The following is a 20,260-nucleotide window of genomic DNA, read 5'->3' as shown; positions in this document are numbered from 1 at the left end:
AAAAGGCAATGTCTAATGAGAAGTCCTTTAAAATCTATAAGGATTTATGATCATTGCATATCATACAATTTTAAATTAGCCAAACTAATTTGTAGACATCAAATTTGTAGACATCAAAGACATCATCATACATGAGAAAATAAACTTGTCATACATAAAATCTCACTCATGAGAAGATCTAATCCTATATGATGTTACAGAATCAAATTTAAAACAATCAAAACTCTGACAGGTATATTAACTTACACAAATACCACTGTTTCCTTAATACCACAAGCACTGTTTTTGAGGAACGTGAGATTTTAAAGTATCAAGCTGCATTGAAAGGGTGAGCATATAGTCTGACTAATAAAAGATAAGTGTATTTGGGTATGCATATGAATAAAACAGAAATGGTGGCTCTGATTATTTAGATGTTATATGTAGAAATTCTACAAGAAGAGAGCATTAAATACGGTTGGAAATAACACCTCAGTTTCATATACTTTTAAAATCTGTCCTGAAAACACTCACTAGAAATAAATATTCAAAATAATAAATGCTTGATTTCACTCTGTTAAAATCAACCCATCTTCAAGGAAATAAAACTAATTAACTTTACTTGAAGATAATAAACTCCTTTTCCAGGGCGCCTGGGTGGCTCAAGTCAGTTAAGCATCTGACTCTTGGTTTCAGCTCAGATCATGATCTCAGGGTTCTGAGATCAGGCCCTGTGTCTGGCTCCACACTCAGCACAGAGTCTGCTTGAGATTCTCTCTCCTTTCCCTCTACTCCTCTTGCTCTTGCTCTCTGTCTCTCTCTCAACTAAATAAATCAATCTTAAGAAGAAAAAAAAAAACACATTTATTTTTTCTATTTTTAAATATACCTAAAGGGTTTTCCAATAGAATTGTACTTGCTTTATCTAAATAATTTCTTGGCAGTATTAGCCCTTCCTAAAAGATTCAAAGTATTGATTAGCCTTTATTTTCCGTAGTTCAATGAATCTATACTGATTCTTATGTAGAGAAGATAGATATTATAATTATTTCAATACTGGAAAACTAAGACACAGAGATGTGATGTAATCTCCATAAAGACACACAGCATGTTAGTAGTCATTTTGGAATGGAGTCCAGCCTCGGGCTTTTGCTTAAAGAGCTGTCAATTTCATTCACACTCTCATTCTGTCTTCTATGTTTCATATTCATCTGAATCATCACGAACATCCACATAATAACTTAATTATTCAGGAAAATAATATGTACATAAAAAGTTATTTATTGCTTCCAGAGGCAGTGTGAATCCCAGATTTGCATTATGAAAAATGCTGGCAAAAGTTTTAAAGCCTCACTTACCAATTAAATTCTGTTCATCCAGCCAAGAATGACTGATCTTTTTTTCATCAATCTCAAAATGTGACCTTTTCAACACCCTTAATGACATTTTCAAAGTACAGAATAGTTTTGATTCAAAAGATTCCCTACTTAATTTTCCAGAACAAATCAGTTATCACAGTATAATCGATAGCTACCCAATATTAGCAAAAGCCAGGCTTCGCTTAACGCTTTTGGAGCTTATCAGGGGGAAAAATGCATTGAAGATCTATATTTTGGCATGCCGACTAAAATAGATATTAAAATGAAAAATCAACCCCCAAATGTTTCATGTTTTTAGAAAAATTATTTCATTGGTGAAATTTTAATTAGATCACATTCAGAATTTACCATTAGAACCTGCAGGCCACATTCAACTTCAAAATAACTAACAGTGCCTCTGGTTTAACTCAACAGTAGACTCCCTTAACTGTAACTTCCTCTTAGCTTCAAAGAAAAGCATAAAAAAAAGATGAAACACTTGATAAGACATTTCTCCCAGATCTTGTTAAATTATTGTATCACGCAAGTGGTATTTCAATGAAGTAGATGTTATAGCCCAGCTGGATACTAAAAATCTTGAAAGCCTTTTAAAAAGTGAGGCTCTCTAGGGGCGCCTGGGTGGCTCAGTGGGTTAAAGCCTCTGCCTTTGGCTCAGATCATGACTCCTGGGTCATTGGATCAAGCCCTGCATCTGGCTCTCTGCTCTGCAGGGAGCCTGCTTCCTTCCTCCTCTCTCTGCCTGCCTCTCTGCCTACTTGTAATCTCTGTCTGTCAAATAAATAAATAAAATCTTAATAAAAAAATAAAAAAATAAATAAAAAGTGAGGTGCTCTAAAGAAGTTGTTTTTAAAACGTGTTTCTTAATCACAGGGCTTTGATTATCAACACCAATTTCAGGAGGCCCATGACATGCTGACTCCTCCGGGTTCCCATGTCAGACCACCAAGTCAAAGACTAGGGGGCTTCCCAATGAATGAAAGCATTCATTCCTAATTTTCTTCAGTTACCAGTTTTTAGTTCGAAGCTCATAAGAAAAAATTTGATAGCATCACTGCCCTTTGTACGATGAACAGCTGTCTAGTTTCATTAAGTGCACTGATTCATTATTTGAAGGACGCTCTAAATGTGCGTGTGCAAAATATTATGTGATAACAATTCAGCTGCTGTTTGAAAACCAGCCTACTAGACAGAAATAGTTTGCCATTACTGTGATTGAATATTGAACTTTCCTTCCATATTACAAAGATCACAACATCAAACTATCATTGTTGGGGAATTTAGTAAAGTAAAACTTTACTGTTCACAATGGCAGATGAAGGGTGGCCTCAATTATTTAGACTTAATTGTGAAATATATTTTAAAAATTCTGCAATTCACGTTATTTTTGAGGACATTGCTAATTGCCTAACGTTTCAACGTTCAAAGTACAAACCAAGGATTAAAAAACAAGAAGTGGGGGCGCCTGGGTGGCTCAGTGGGTTAAGCCTCTGCCTTCAGCTCAGGTCATAATCTCAGGATCCTGAGATGGAGCCCCGCAGCATCCAGCTCTCTGCTCAGCGGGGAGCCTGCTTTCCCCCAACCCTTCCCTGCTTACCTTTCTGCCTACTTGTGATCTCTCTGTCAAATAAATAAATAAAATTTTTAAAACAAACAAACAAAAAAACAAGAAGTAAATTTTATGATTCCATTTCATTCTAATCAAGGTCCAGGATCTTTTTTCTTTATTTCTGAATATCAATTTAATTATACTTGGATGAGAATTAATTTATTCAGTACAAAATTCTTCTTGAATCATATTGCTAGGTGCAAAGCAAGGTACAAAGATGGACTAGAGCAGTGTTTCTCATAGTAGATTCACTAAAACTGTCAGTCTGTGAACTCTTTTTTACCAGGGTGAGTACAGAAGTACAAAAAGGAAGAGAAAGCATTTAGAAACTTTGCATTTCTATGCCACTTTGACATGTAAGTATACAATTTGGTATTATATGAAATTATCAGTCAGTGATGAACGGGAAATTTTTAAAATAAAAAGCTAGTCCTTCACTACAGTAATTGAGAAGTTATGGACAAGTCTAAGTCTTTGCTTTTAAGGACCTTATCGTCTATGAAGAGGGTAAAAACAAAGAAGCTAGTATCTAATACAAGGCATGGCTCAGCAGCTCTAATCTGCTAAAGAAGATAAAATAAAAATAAGCAAATATTTGTGACGTGGGGAATTACTTGATAATTCTTGAAAGACAAGTTATAAACGAAAAGTCATGATATGACCCAGGCAGGTTCAGTTTCTATTGAAGATAACTAGTAGTACTATTTTGCTGCGCCAAACGTATCTTAGAAGTGACACTGAATGACATACTGACAAATTAACCAGTAACCACATCATGGGAGACTGAAAAACCTTGTTTCAAGCTTTTTTCAGCTCCCCTCATCCCTTTTCCCCCCCTCTCCTGCCTCCTCTTTCCTCTCCTTCCCTCTCCCTGTTGTTTTCTCCCTTCTCCCCTACTTCCCTTTTCCTTCCCCTCTCTTCTCCTCTCCCTCCTCCCAATCTCCTACTTCTCTTACTTTCTCCCCACTTTCTACCTTCCCCCTTCTCCTCCCTTTTCTTTTCTCTTCTTACTTCTTCATTTAAAAAAAAAAAAGGCATGCCTTCAAGAAGGAGCTTATGTCCTCGAGTCTGGTCTTCAGCTACTCCCTTTGTTTTGCAAGAGGTTCCACCATGAGGAGGAAAGTTAGTTTATGTGAAATGTTTTCTGAGTGCCAGAAACCACATTAATTCCTAACACTCCAACCCAGCTCTTCACAGCTTGGGGGTGGGGGGGTCCTGTCACTATATCTTAATGGCCTATGGGAAAATTAGGGTAACCCTACAATGCCATTATTTTTCAACATTGGACCAGAATGAGATTTCTCTTTAACAACGACTTAGCAGTTTATCATCTCAGAAAACTGACCATCCCAGAAGATCTGGAGATACTGACATTTTACAATCCCAGTAAACCCTTAAGCCCCTGCCCATCACACCCCAGTGAGACACTCTGGTCAACAAGCCCTGCATATGTGTGTGCGCATGCATACACGCTCACGTGTGCACGCGCACACACACACACACACACACACACACCTTCCAGTCAGGTTTTTAGTACCATGCTCTGAATTATGACCTACCAGCAAAGGATCACCAGATATTTGAGAAAAAACACAAAGGAAAAAAAACCCAGAGAATATCAGAACTCCACAGTAGGGGAAATATATAAGGAGTATAAAACTAAACTAAACAAACAAGCAAAAAAACCCTAGAACCTCTTAAAAACCTATAGTCAATATCCCTAGAGATAGGAAAATATATCTATATAAAAATTGCATTATTATAAAGGAACATATGGAAAAGAAAAAAATTCTTAGAAATTAAAAGCAAAACAGAAATGAAAAATTCAATGAATGTTTGGAATTCAAACTTAAAAGAGCACAAAAACAGAGGTGGAAAATAGTTAAGAAAAGATTTAAAAATAATTTGAGGCTTACTCCCAGAGATCAGTATCTAGTAATAATTGTTTCACAAAAAGAAAACAGAGAACATTATCGAATAAGTAATGAAAGGAAGTGTCCTAATACTGAAACATATGTTGCCCATAGGAGCATGCTCAGCACAGTGAATGAAAGTTGGAGCATACTTAGGCAGATTAATTGCTATAGATAAGAAGATCTTAAACCAGGCACGTGGATGACTCAGGCAGTTAAGTGGCTGCCCTTGGCTCAGGTAATGATCCCTGGGCCCTGGGATCGAGTCCCACAGGCTCCCTGCTCAGCTGGGGATACTGCTTCTCCTTCTCCTTTTGCCCGTCCCCCTGCTAATATGCTCCCTCCCTCTCTCTCTAAGATAAATAAATAAAATCTTTGAAAAAAGGAAGAAGAAGCCCGTTAACCCTCAAGCAGAGGAATAAATGCCACATACAAAGACTCAAAATCAGAATGCCATCACATTTCTCAACATTAGGAACTTGCAGACAAGGCAATAATGTCCTCTAAGTGCTGAGAGAAAATGATATCCAACCAGATTGTCAGTCCTACCAAACACAATATCAGTCAAGCATGAAGATAGGAAAAGATCCACTCCATTCTTGTATTTTTGTGGTAGTTCTAGTCTGTCAAGTCACTGCAGACACTGCATTAGCAAATACTGAACCACTGGTCATAGGGGAAATATAGGATTAGGTTCCCATGAGGCACTAGTCACAACATTTTTGTTAACCAATTAATACATAACCCTGCTGAGTGTGTTTCTGTGTAAAGACAGTTTATTTCATATATATCGTTGATGCATTAACATTGAACTCATGACCAACAGCACTATAACGCTTTCTGAGGGAAGCTCATGTAGCACAGGTATTTTCTCCCTAAAACACATCACAGCCTGTTGTGCTTGGAACACTTTCCAGCACCTCAGCTTTCTGTTTAGGGGCCACTGCAGACAGAAAAATCACCAATGAGAAACACAGAAATGCAAAAAAAAAAAAAAAAAAAAAAGCAGCACTAAGTAGACCATGAAAAGTATATTTATTTGCAGTGTCAGATCCGGACAAAGAAGGCAGCACATCACCTCAGTCTCAGTGGGGAATGTGCTGCCTCAGCAACTCAAAACTTTTGCCATTCTGTGCATGTCTGTGAGTGACCATGAAAGCACTGCAAGTATTGATCTGCGGGTTTACAGGTAATCTTAGCAAATTCACAAATACAGAATCCACAAATAATAAGAATCAGCTCTTTTCAGAAATCTAAGGATTAACCAATCCTTTCTAAGAAATCTACTGATGTTTGTTTCACCAAAAGCATTGAATAAACCAGCAAATAAACCAATAAATAAATAAATAAATAAATAGGTCTAGCACAAGAATGAAAAAAGTCCCCAAGTCACTGGTGAAAAGAAGTACCAGGATGGTCACTTTGTAGCAGACCCAGAGAGGACTCATCTGGATTATAACAGGATATGGAGAGCTCTAGGAAGAATGAAAAAGATGAAGCCATTCTCAAGGCCAAGTAAACAACAATTTGTTCAAAAAGGAAATGTAATGATAGTATAACGGCTCAACTGTAAGTAGTGCTTATGTAGTCGTAATAATGTAAACACTGAATATTGACTTAAGACAGAAAAGCACTAATGAGAAAAAAAGCATGGAAGCTTATGAAAAATTCTTCACTACAAGTAAGCCCAGCCATACCATGAGGGCTCAGAGAGAACTCATTCCTCTGAGTAGGATTTAATTCTATTCAAAATGAATATGTGGTTGAAAGGTACACACTTCCAGGTATAAGATTAGTAAATCCCAGGGATGTAATGTACAGCATAGTGATTATAGTTAATCATATGCTATTGTATATTTGAAAGCTGCTAAGAGAGTAGATTTTAAAAGTTCTTATCACAAAGGAAAGCAATTTTGTAACTATGTGTGGTGATGGATGTTAACTAAACTTTTCTGGCAATCATTTCATAAAATATCGAATCATTATTCTGTACACCTAAAACTGATAAAATGTTACATGACAATTCTATCTAAATTTAAAAACAAAAACAAAAGACTTAATTCTAGAAACTGAAGAATATTTTTTTTAATGTCTCTTAACTTAGTTTAATAATGTTCAGAAGGCAAGTGCCTATAAGAAATGTCTGTAGGTTGTAATAAGAAGAGACTAATCTAGAAAATAACAGTTGATTCTTTAAACTCCAGAGTCAACATAATGCTTCTTATGAAAAAGTAAATGGCACATTTGATACTACACGGGGGAAAAAGCCCCAGTAAGTGACATTAGGAAAAAACTTGACAAACATTCCCTGAGTAAAATAGAGGAAAGTGGCAAAATAAGAACAAGGAAAAAAAATGGATGAAAGTTCATAGAGTTTAATCTGTAAATAGTAGGTATTGCCACAAGGAACAATTTTATAGAACATGAGTCAACAATGAAAGATAAAACATAATTCACTGATTTTTAAATGAGATTTTTACAACTTGAAAGTAAAGAAAGCTCTTGGTATCTACGCTGAAAAAGAAAAGCTAACTTTAAGAGAAAAACTAAAGCTGGGCTCAGTTTTCCCTCCGATATGTACTACTGGGAAGACAATAACAGAGATATTTTTGAGGGAAAAGATTGTAACAAGAATCCTGTGTTCAACTACGTCATCTTTCATTTGTGAAGGTAACAGGAAGACATCAAGAGAAAATATGTTTTACCACGTAACAAACCCAGAGAAAATTTTACAAATGTAGCTACTAACCTTGTTTTGATTCTGGACTCCCACATCATAAGGCTCAACTTAATTTATGAAAAAATGTTTAACAACTATTTAGTCATGTTCTTTAACTGAAGAGTTCTTGAGGGGGACAAAATGATTTTTGACAAAGACTATCGGAAAAATGATAGTGGTGGGAAAAAATCTGACAATATTTCTAGAGTTTATCTAAAGATGAGAATATTTAAACAAAATTTTGAAGAATAGTAATTATGAAGGAGATGATCTCTTCTACAAATGTGTCATTTAGGGATAAGAATTGGCAATTCAGTGAGGATAAAATACAGACTACAATAATAAACCATGTATATATATGAAGGTACACATGACCGTAGTAATTGATGGAGTGTAAACCAAGTCAATGAGGAATGGAAGAATCATTCAATATTCCTTCTTGTTTTTGGCATATATCTATTTAAGTAGTTCTCTTCTTACTATTTGATTTAGAATACATCATAAGGACTGCCTTTTAATATTATCAAATACCTCTTTAGCATCTGCTGATGAAAATCATATTTTTTCTCCTTTCATTTGTTTTTGTGTCAGAGTATGCTGATAGATTTTCAGACTTGAACCTGACATTAGTTTCCTCTCCCTAGTTTATTTTGGCCTATTGTCTTGCTTTTTTTCTAGTAAGATTAAGACGAATTCCTTTCTTTTTCCATCTTTAGTCTTTAACAATGAACTACACCTAAGCCATACTTTTTCCTGAGTTGAGTTCCTACTGCATCCCAGAAGTTTTGGAAGAAGCATACTTTGTGTTTCTTCCTAGATGATATGAAAGTCCAAATTTGATTTCTTTTTTAATTCTGCATCGTTTGATTGAGGGGAGTCAAGTAGACCAAAACTGGTGCTCAACAGAAAAGGAGCCAGATTCAGGTCACCATGTTCCCAAAACCTGTAGGTGAAGAGTTAAATGTTACACTTTGACAAAGTAATTTGATTTAATAAATCATGAAATTTCAACTTGGAAGATATCCCAGAACTATGTAATGCATCAATTCTCTTCACTACAAAATCCCTAGCAAATGATTTTCAGGCTCTTCTTGAAGCACTTGTATCTGTTACACTGTGTTATACTAGATCATGCAGTGTTTTGTCATGGTATTTTTCTTTTTATGTTTCCATTTTCTTTCCAAAACTACTAGACACTCAAGATATTTGGAACTCATTATTCTATTTCTTTGTTATATTTAGCAGTAACATTGTTCCTTGTAATTACTACTCTTTAAGACTTGTTTTGCCTTTTGGAACCACAGTGAATAAATTCAAGGCCTCTTCCACTAGACAACATTTCAAATATTTAAGCAGTTATCTGCCTTCTTTCCCAAAGGCTTTCTTCTCTAGACCAAACAACCTTATTTAATTCAACCTTTTTCATACACAGTCATTTTTGAGATTCTTGCCATTCTAATTTCTTTCATTTGTATGCATTCCAGTTGGTTACTATCCTTATGAAACTTTACTGAAATAGCGCTAAATTGTTTCCAGGGAGATCTCAAAAGTGAGAGTCCAATGGAATTATTATCTTCTTTTTTAAAAACCCTACACTTGAGTTAATGCCATGAAGATTTCACTAGCCTTATCGTAGTGGTAGCACATTCCTGGCTTCTACTTCTGCTAGTGGTAGCAATTGGCAAAAATATCTAATATTTCTTACTCGGTATCTGGTAAGCTATAGACAATGTGTGGTTTATCCTGTGGACTCTAATTGATGATATCATTGCCTTGGTTCTCTCATTTATACAATTGGGGTAATATTAACACTAACTCTTAGGACTTTTAAGATAATTAAATGATTTGACATACCAAGGCAGTTAGAACAGTGATAAATGCTAAACATTCAATAAATGTTAACTGTTAGATTAACATTTTTGTTACTATTGTTATTATCCCTTTTGACATCAGTCTCAAAACATTTTTATAAGCTAGACTCTACCATGAAGAATATGGGCAGTTGATAAATTTAGTCTTGAAGAAAAACTTTAGAAAAATTATTGTAATCCAATAAGATGAAAATTATAATAACAAAACTATCAACTATACAAGCTATGAAAAGAGTTTATCTATAAATGGACAACCTGTACCATTTCAGTATATGTCACATTCGGTCATTCTCAACATGTAGAAAAAAGAGCGCCTGAACAGGGCTGTATCAGGCAAGGCTCAGTCAGGAGACAGAAGACAGAAACCACACCAGTAATTTTAACAAAGAAAATTTAATATGAGGAATTATTAACTAGTAAAATTACATGGTTAACTACTTTAAAGGGGTAAAAAAAAAGACTATAAAAGAATATTAGAATAGAAAATGTAGGAAATAGCTGCTATCTTTTGTCTGAAGGAGCATATCCAGGGAAGGAGTCAGTGAAGAGCCTCTCTCTCTCAGGCTGAGAGTCACACCGCTGTAGGAGAGGGTGTGACTGCAGCCTGTAGCACGGCATGGGTTTGGTTGGAGTGTTGGTGGACTAGGGATGATGGGTAGGCACTGTCCTGCTGGGGTGCCAGTGAGCATCACGGGGTCTCCCACATCCTCCTGACAGCAGTGTCAGATGAGCAAGAAGAAAAAGCATAAGGACCCCTGGAAAAAGAAACTGCTTCCTCTTCTTTGCCTTGTGGTTTTCCTCCAATGCCTCTGACAAACTCTAATTTAGCACCAGCTGACAAAGCGGCAATGTTTATACGATCCAGCTCCATTATCACAAAGCAAGAGAGAGAAAAAAAAAAGATGGATTTAGAACTGAGAGGCAATAACTATCAATTTATTGGCAGAAAGAGCTAGCCCAACATAGCAATCATAATGACCTAAACATTTTTTTAATGATTTATTTATTTGATTGAGAGAGAGAGAGAGAAAGAACATGCAGAGAAAGGGGCAAAGGGAGAGAGAGTCTCAGGCAGACTCCACACTGAGTGCAGAGCCCAACTTGGGGCTCGTTCTCACCACCCAGAGATCACAACCTGAGCCAAAACCAAGAGTCAGATGCCTAATCCAGGCATCTGGGTGCACCACCCAGGCATCCCCATAATGCTCTGAACATTCCAATATTAATACTCAGGTATATGAAAACTCTAATATGGATATTTGTTCCTTACAAAAACTAATAACAATAAATATCATTGCAGAAATTGCCACAGGCACATAACATTCAATTCAAAAAATTTCAGATGGGTGAGCGCTAACACTCTGCTTTTTCAAAACTCACAATCTAGTGAAATAGACTCCTGGATGGTCAATTGTTTTGTTATCTGTTCAGATAGAAGTATGCATAATAAGTTGTAAGAATGAAATCTGCATATTTATGGATGAATTCAGTTAAAACAAAGAGAGAGAAAATACTCTACAGAATTTTGACATGAGTCCTCCTGGAATATTTTACTCTGGAAACTCCAATGTCAAGAAATTAAGACAGATTAAGTTTGGAGAAGGAAGGTAAGAATGATGAATGGAATAGAGAGATTGGTTTGTGAAAGAGACGGTTATCAGAAATCAATCTATATAGATTAGTTAAGTGACAGGAAAAGCACAAAACTGACAAGCGAGAATTAAATGTGAATGCAAAAACAGTAACAGAATACATGGAATTTAGTCTCACCGCACAGGCTTTATAGTTGGGGAAGATGTGGGTCTTGAGTTTGGCCTTTAAGAATGGATAATATTCAACTGAAAGAAGATAAAACATGTTGATAGATGGAGAGCTTGTGCAAAACCCTATAATGGGAAAATGCTGAGCTACCAGTTGGCTAATGCAGAAGACTGTGTAGAGATCCAAGAATGCCTTCCTGTGACAGCGAGGAGCATTTCTCTGCCACACAGTGTAGGTGCAGGAAAATGCTAAATGGTTGAAAGAGTAGTTAAACAAATTTTTAAAGAATATTTGAAGAAGGAGCCCCATTTTAGAGAGCACTGAATATTGAGTCTGAATATTACCTTGTGAGGCATGGAGAGTAACTGAAAAGTTTGTTATTGTTTTGTTTTTGATATTTTATAAAAAGAATGCTTTCAAAACTATACTCATGAAAGAAACTGAGGAAGACACAAAGAAATGGAAAAATGTTCCATCTCTTGGATTGGAAGAATAAATATTGTGAAAATGTCTATGCTACCTAAAGCGATCTACACATTTAATGCAATTCCTATCAAAGTACCATCCATTTTTTTCAAAGAAATGGAACAAATAATCCTAAAATTTATATGGAACCAGAAAAGACCTCAAATAGCCAAAGGAATATTGAAAAAGAAAGCCAAAGTTGGTGGCATCACAATTCCGGACTTCAAGCTCTATTACAAAGCTGTCATCATCAAGACAGCATGGTACTAGCACAAAAACAGACACATAGATCAATGGAACAGAATAGAGAGCCCAGAAATAGACCCTCAACTCTATGGTCAACTAATCTTCGACAAAGCAGGAAAGAATGTCCAATGGAAAAAAGACAGCCTCTTCAATAAATGGTGTTGGGAAAATTGGACAGCCACATGCAGAAAAATGAAATTGGATCATTTCCTTACACCACACATGAAAATAGACTCAAAATGGATGAAGGACCTCAATGTGAGAAAGGAATCCATCCAAATCCTTGAGGAGAACACAAGCAGCAACCTCTTCGACCTCAGCCGCAGCAACATCTTCCTAGGAATATCACCAAAGGCAAGGGAAGCAAGGGCAAAAATGAACTATTGGGATTTTATCAAGATCAAAAGCTTTTGCACAGCAATAAAACAGTTAACAAAACCAAAAGACAACTGACAGAATGGGAGAAGATATTTATAAATGACATATCAGATAAAGGGCTAGTGTCCAAAATCTATAAAGAACTTAGAAAACTCAACACCCAAAGAACAAATAATCCAATCAAGAAATGGGCAGAGGACATGAACAGACATTTCTGCAAAGAAGACATCCAGATGGCCAACAGACACATGAAAAAGTGCTCCATATCACTCGGCATCAGGGAAATACAAATCAAAACCACAGTGAGATATCACCTCACACCAGTCAGAATGGCTAAAATTAACAAGTCAGGAAATGACAGATGCTGGCGAGGATGTGGAGAAAGGGGAACCCTCCTATACTGTTGGTGGGAATGCAAGCTGGTACAACCACTCTGGAAAACAGCATGGAGGTTCCTTAAAATGTTGAAAATAGAACTACCCTATGACCCAGCAATTGCACTGCTTGATATTTACCCTAAAGATACAAACGTAGTGATCCGAAGGGGCACGTGCACCCGAATGTTTATAGCAGCAATGTCTACAATAGCCAAACTATGGAAAGAACCTAGATGTCCATCAACAGAGGAATGGATAAAGAAGATGTGGTATATATACACAATGGAATACTATGCAGCCATCAAAAGAAATGAAATCTTGCCATTTGCGACGACGTGGATGGAACTAGAGGATATCATGCTTAACGAAATAAGTCAATCGGAGAAAGACAACTATCATATGATCTCCCTGATATGAGGGAGAGGAGATGCAACATGGGGGGTTAAGGGGGTAGGAGAGGAGTAAATGAAACAAGATGGGATTGGGAGGGAGACAAACCATAAGTGACTCTCAATCTCAGAAAACAAACTGAGGGTTGATGGGGGGAGGGGGGTTGAGGGGGTGGGGTTATGGACATTGGGTAGGGTATGTGCTATGGTGAGTGCTGTGAAGTGTGTAAACCTGGCGATTCACAGACCTGTACCCCTGGGGATAAAAATATATTATATGTTTATAAAAAATTAAAAAAAAATTAAAAAAGAATGCTTTCAAGTCACTAGCAGCAGGTATCATGGATAGGAGATGGGAATGTACTTGAAATCAGGAATACCTGTTTGGAGACCATTTCACTGGTCCAGACAAGACTCTTTTATCTGCAGGCCAGGCCTTCAAAATGGCTAGATTCTTGGTTCTCCTGCTTTCACATTTATAGTTCTCTTACCAAGTATGTCATGCAGTTTGCAGAAAGTAAACTTTCATTTTCATTGTAGCTTTATCAAGTCATCATGAATTGAAGAGAATCTTTTTTTTTTCACTTATTCCAGAGTGAAAGACTGAAAGGAAAAATAAACACAATTATAGAATTGTGTTTACATATGTGTTTACACATGGAACGTGTAAACATCTTTCCTAACAGAACACAGCATAAAGAAGGGTAACAAGCATACCCCATTCAAGAAGATACTTCCAAAATCACAGTCCCTGGGTTAACTCAGTCAGAAGACAGAAAAATAATATTTTCCCCTCCTTTTTCTCTCTTGCTCCCAGAACTCACTATCTACACCTACCTTAATTAAATTGTTTACTGTTTCACAGTAGACTTACGTATAGTAGGTACTGGTTCACACCCTTGAAGTGTGTGAAACAGTAAATCTGACTCACAGCAGGTAAGAGACCAGAACTCATAACTAGGCTGAGTGGATTGTTTTTACCCTTTTGAATGTCTTAGTCACTGCATCTTCCTGAGCTCCCAGGTCCTGATCCACAATTAGTCAGGAACTTCATGCATGTGTCATAATTCTTTAGGTTCCCACTCACCTCCTTCCTCAATTCCAAAGTCCGTGGTAGTAAACGATCTTGTCAATGCAATTTAGACTAAGTAACTTTTTTTCATTCTTTTTGAACTTTTAATGTATGTGTGAATATGTATCCACTATACACACACTCACACATACACACACACTCTGAAGTAAAATTTAAGTTTTATATGTATTCCCTAAAAGAAAATAGACAGATTTTTGTCCACATATTGTCTTGACAAAGTTTACAAATCTGTTTAACTACATATACTCTGACATTTGGAAACCTACACCAGATTCTATGACAAGTTAGAAATAGGATATTGTAGGGTGCCTCGGTGGCTCAGTGGGTTAAACCTCTGCCTTCAGCTCAGGTCATGATCTCAAGGTCCTGAGATCAAGTCCCGCATCAGGCTCTCTGCTTCACCCCCACCCCACAATCTGCCTCTCTGCCTACTTGTGCTCTCTCTCTGTCAAAAATAAATAAATAAAAATCTTAAAAAAAGAGAGAGAGAGAGAGATCGGATACTGTAGGTGCATCTAAGGATACTTCTACTAACCTTGGAGAAGTAAGCTCTGGAAATTCATTCCATTAGCCTGCTCTTTGACTTCTGCAATCATGACTTCCACAGGTACTCTGAAGAAAAGTTATGCTAATGACAGAGACTAATCTTCATAAAGTACTGTTCTACAAATTTATTCCACATTTTTCTATCACCAATTCTTGGCCTTCTGGAAGGGTCTTCTTTTGAACATTCACTTGTCAAATTCCTAACTTTATAAAGACCAATTCAAATGCCATGTCCTTCACAAAGGCTTGTTTGAGACCTTGTCCCATCAACCACATCCTATTCCTTCTGCCTATAAGCTCTCATAACAGTTTTTATATCTGTTTTGGGATTTTTCAAATTCTGTTTAAAATTATAGTCATATGTATATTTATCTAATCCCTTATACGTAGATTGACATTCCTTGAGGTTAGAAGCCATGTTCTGCTGATATTATTATCCACAAGTCCCAGTACTGTGCTTGACTTAAAATACTCAGTAATTGATTATCCAGTTTAATTTGGGAAGCCAGATACAGTATATGTGCTGGCGAAGCGAGTGCTGGGAAGCCAGATATAGTCACTGAGAAGGCTTCAGTAGGAGTTACTATTGGCAGGATGTCTGTAATGAAACCATTAAAATGCTTCCTCCTTGTGCTGGGAAGTTTATTCATTTTCTTCAGATTATATTTTAATGAAGTTCTGTGATGGAAAATAAAAAGAAATATTGTGTGTATTAGTCTATTCATATGAAGCTGGTTTTATGAATTTAAAGGGATTAGATAAAATTGATCTCGTATATTGCAAAACCTAATGAGTTGTGATTTCTTCTTCTGTAAATGAAAAAGCTTAAATTAAATTCCAGGGAAGTTACTTGGTGTCATTTAATCTTCAGTAATAAAATAAAGACTATGAGTGTGCAACTCTAAACAATTACTTTACTAATTCCCATTTCCCGTTAAATTTTGAGGGAACCTGAGCAGTTAGAATAAAGGTACACTGAAAAGTAGAATAAAAGTCATGAAAGTGTACCAGATTTAAAAATAAAAAATATAAATTATTTGTGTGAAATATTCAAAACTCTTATTTCACTTTTCTAAAAAGTTGAGTATCTGCCCCTTGCACAGAGCATGCCTCCAAACAACAGAAGCCTTAACGTTTCCCAGACTTAGTTTCTTCTCAGAAAGTGCCTAAAATATCTGATTTATGACCATTTTGTTTCAGTAACCTAAGAACCAGATTGTCAAACAAAGCTGCTACAATGAAAACTGCAAAGTTCCCTCCCTTAAAAGCCCCTTCTCAAAAAAAGAAAAAGTAAATTAGCCCATGAACAGAACAGTTCATGAGGAAAGGAAAGGCTATCATCTTCTTCTTCTTTTTTTTTTTTTTTAACTTGAGAGACATGTTTTTCCTTCCAGTAAAATCTTGAGGTACATAAAACGCCTTAAAAACCTGAATATGGCTTCTGGAAATGCCATTTTTTTGACAGGTAATTTCAAATAGAGTTTCACACAGAAAGAGAAAGGGATTTTTAAGAGAGACAAAACCTGGAGAAGGGGGGTGAAAAAAGAGAGCTGGCAGCAGCAATACTGGGAAAGCATAATTGTCACAAATCATACTTGCCCTGTGGTTATCTCTTCTCATTTCTTTGAATCTCTTTTTCTTCCTTGGAAATCCAGCGTGATTTTATAGCTTATGACCTGAGCCAGCTACAGCCATGGCATTTCAGCTAAAAGCCCAAGCCATTAAGACAAAAACAGGCTTGTCGTGATTACCAAGAGAGGTCTGTTTGTGCATTTCACTTCATTTTGAACTGTGACAGGTAAAATTGAGTTCCTGATAGCAGACAGTGGGACTTGGAGATCAAGTAGTTCAGGATGCTCAGCTACAACTTGTTCTTGCAAATTCGTCTCAGCAGTCAGGACTGAAGAAAAAATAAACAGATTGAGTGAGATAATTTAAGCAGCTACTAAGAAAAACAGAAATGATTTCTCTTTTCTCATGCATTTTTTAATTTCCAGAAGGCTATTAAATTATTGAAGTATTTCCTGAAGGTATGAAATGCATGGAATCATCATTGTCAACCACATTTATAACATATTTATTAATTGGTTCATGTGTCATATTTGGCATTTGGGGAGTTTAAAAAGAGAGAGAAGACAAATATAAAAATCAAGATGAATTTATACATCTTGAATTAAATGTTCTCATCATCAAGTTCTTAAACCTTTGAAATGCTCTCTTAAGCATCTGAGGAAAAATAAAGTTATGTGCTAAAGCATTAAGACGATTAAACTTATTTAAATTAACAAATGTTTGGTGAAACATGACACAATCAGAAAAATCACCAAATTTCGATTGAAATAAACCTGTGTTTTAAATATCAGCTCTGTGAAAAATGATTTAAAAACTAACTGACTTATTACAATGTGCTGGAAACTGTGCTATTCCACTTTGCAGAGGCAGTTTGCAAAGATTAAATAGATTCTTCAATGTTGTTATAATTGTGTTCCTCCAAAATTCACCTGTTGAAGCCCTAAACCCCAGTTCCTCATATTTGTGACTATATTGGCAGAGAGAGTCTTCAAAGAGGTAAGGAAGTTAAGATGAAAATGTTGGTGGGTCCTAAACCAATATGACAGGTGTTCTTTCCTTTTTTTTTTTTTTTAAGATTTTATTTATTTATTTGACAGACAGAGATCACAAGGAGGCAGAGAGGCAGGCAGAGAGAGAGGAGGGGAAGCAGGCTCCCCGCCAAGCAGAGAGCCTGACACGGGGCTCGATCCCAGCACTCCAGGATCAGGACCCAATCCGAAGGCAGAGGCCCCAACCCACTGAGCCACACAGGCACCCCACAACAGTTGTTCTTATCAGAAGAGGAGATTAGGACTCAGACACCACAGAGGGACAACCACGTGAGGAGAGACAGCAAGACAGTAGCCATCTGCAAGGTTAAAAAAGTGGCCTCAGAAGAAACCAAACCTGTTGACAACTTGACCAGAGCTACTTAGTTTCAAGTTCTGTCTCCTACCCACATCTGACCTATTTTGCTATCTTCTCTTCCCTTGACCCCTACAATTCTAGAATACCTAGGATCAGCCTCTACTCCCTCTTGCTACACCCACTCCTAAAACAGATCTCACCTCTTCAATGGCTTTATTGTCATCAGCATGCTCTCAACTCCCAAACTTACATCCCCAGCAAGCCCTTTCTTTGGGACTGCTCAGTAAAGCAGCATTTAATCACCCATGAACGTGTTTGTTGATTGTCTCACAAGCATCCAAATGCTATCTTATCTAAAATCGAACTCAAGATTTTCCTCTAAAGTCTGCTTCCAAAACGTGTCCTGAACCTGTCTAACCCTGAAGCAGTGTTGTCTAGGACGCTGTTATTTCTTGTCTGAGTGATGGCAGTAGCCCTGGACCAGCCTTCTTGCTTTACTGAATTCATCAGAGTCTTTCTGACTTGTGTCTTTGTGCTTTCTCTTCCCTTGGGTCCTTTTCTCCCCTGGCCCTTGATAGGATTTTTCTCATTCTTCAAGCCTCCAGTCATATGTCACCTCCTCAGAGAGGCCAGCCCTGATAAATCTCTCTTAATAGTTCTCCGCTTCTGTTTCTCTATGTCCCATTCATTTACTTCTAAGTATTTCGCGTTTAAAATATTTTTCTTATTAGCGTTTTATTGGTCTCCACTGCTGTCAAAGAGAAAAGATACAACATACAGACTTTCAAGTCTGTACAACTCAAGACTTTCTAAATAGAGGAGAGAGGTTAAACTCAACTCTGCTGAAACGAAACGCTGGGGAGTTTGTAAGATGTGGGGTGAGCTAGTGGCAATAGCAGGGAAATGGATCAATATGATTAGGTCTCTGTGTTTGCTAACTGGTGCTTATAATCAAAGATAGACATCTGTTTTGCTTCTAAACCTAAGTGCCAAGTACAGTTCCTGACACACACGTCCTGGTCAGATTCTGATGAAGGAGCGCATGAATGACTACACTGTACTAGAACACTTAACCTGTACTGTGTAGGGTATTTGATATCTCTAAGGGCTCAGCGTCCTATAAAATTGGAATAATACTCTATGTCTTATAGGTTGTTGTTAAGATTAAATAATGTGTTCTTTCAAGTCTCCTGAAGTAAGAATAGTTACAAACTGAAGGACTGTTAAATTGATCAATTGGGGAATATAAAATTATTTGCCTGTCTATGGTGGTTCCTCAAAAAGTTAAACAAAAGTACTTTATGATGAAGCAATTCCACTTCTAGGTAGATACCCCAAAGAGATGAAATCAGGGACCCTAACAGATATTTGCACACCGATGTTCATACCACCACTATTCACAGCAGCCAAGAGCTGGAAACAACTCAAATGTCTATCAATAGAGTAATAAACAAAAAGCGATGTGTACATATATACAATATTGTATTTTTCAGTCATAAAAAGGAATGAAATTCTCATATAAAATACAGTATGGATAAACCCTGAAAATGTTATGCTAACTGAAATAAGCCAGACTAAGAAGGACGAAAACTGTATGATTCCACTTACTTGACGTATCTAGAAGAGGCAGATTCAAAAAGCAGAATGGAGAGTACCTGGGGCCGGGGGTAGGGGGAGTAGGGGACGGGGAGTTACTGTTTCATGGGTATGGAATTTCTGTTTGAGATAGTGAAAAATGCTGGAAATGGTTATTGGTGATCTTTAAACAGCATTGTGAATATACTTAACGCCACTGTGTTGTATACTAAAATGGTTAGAATGATACATTTTGTTATGTATGTTTCATACCAATAAAAAATAGTGAACAAACATTAAAAATAATTATTCCCCTATAGTATAGATACTTCATTCATCATGAGCAAATTTCTTACAGGCTGGGGAGGGTTGCACAGTGCCATGGAAAAATGCCCCAGACATGGATTCAGAAGATTTTTTTTTTTTTTCCAGACTCAGCTCTGTCACTTAACCAGCAATAAAAATTTGAGCAAGTCCCTTAGGTCCTTTGCACCTTAATTTCTTCTAGTTACAGTATCCAACAGGATTGTTTTGCATACTAAAAGGAAATAATGCATATAAGGGGCTTTGTAAATTCCAACAATTATATAAGTAGATGGGAACAGTTTTTATTATATATTCCTTTAAGAAGCTTAATCTTTTCACTGAAATGTGCTTATTAATTGCTATTTAAGTACCCTAAAATATTAAATTACTGTTGCTAAGTTTCTGCCAAGTTGGATTTTTTTTCTCTGTGCATGAAATTGTAAGTTTTTAAATGGAAAAAAAATGCTGAATTTCTAAGGAAAATCATTTCTATGTATCATTCTTATAGCGAATGTGTCATTAAACCTTTCTGTTCCATACCTTTTGCTCATTGTACAGCCTCACTGTACATACCTTAGGAAGAAAGGATAACTATATTATATCCTGTCTGGAAAAAATGGCTTTCAATCATATGTCATTACAAGCATTAAAATTTTTTATTTTGCTACCTCCTCTCATCTTCCATTCGAAACCACACAAACCATTATCATTGCATTGTCAGACATATGATAGTTTGAT

General features: G+C 36.6%; 1 protein-coding gene across 1 annotated transcript in view; it reads left to right on the top strand.

Moving 5' to 3' along the window:
- The window catches only part of RALYL (RALY RNA binding protein like), a 680,011-nt gene that overhangs the window by 578,599 nt on the left and 81,152 nt on the right, over positions 1-20,260 (top strand). The gene's annotated exons all lie outside the window — the stretch shown is intronic.

Source organism: Lontra canadensis, unplaced genomic scaffold (assembly GCF_010015895.1).
Source record: "Lontra canadensis isolate GAN:19392208 unplaced genomic scaffold, GSC_riverotter_1.0 scaffold37, whole genome shotgun sequence".
NCBI lineage: Eukaryota > Metazoa > Chordata > Mammalia > Carnivora > Mustelidae > Lontra > Lontra canadensis.
The sequence above is the reverse complement of the archived record's forward strand: the minus strand, read 5'-3'. Positions and strand labels throughout refer to the sequence as shown.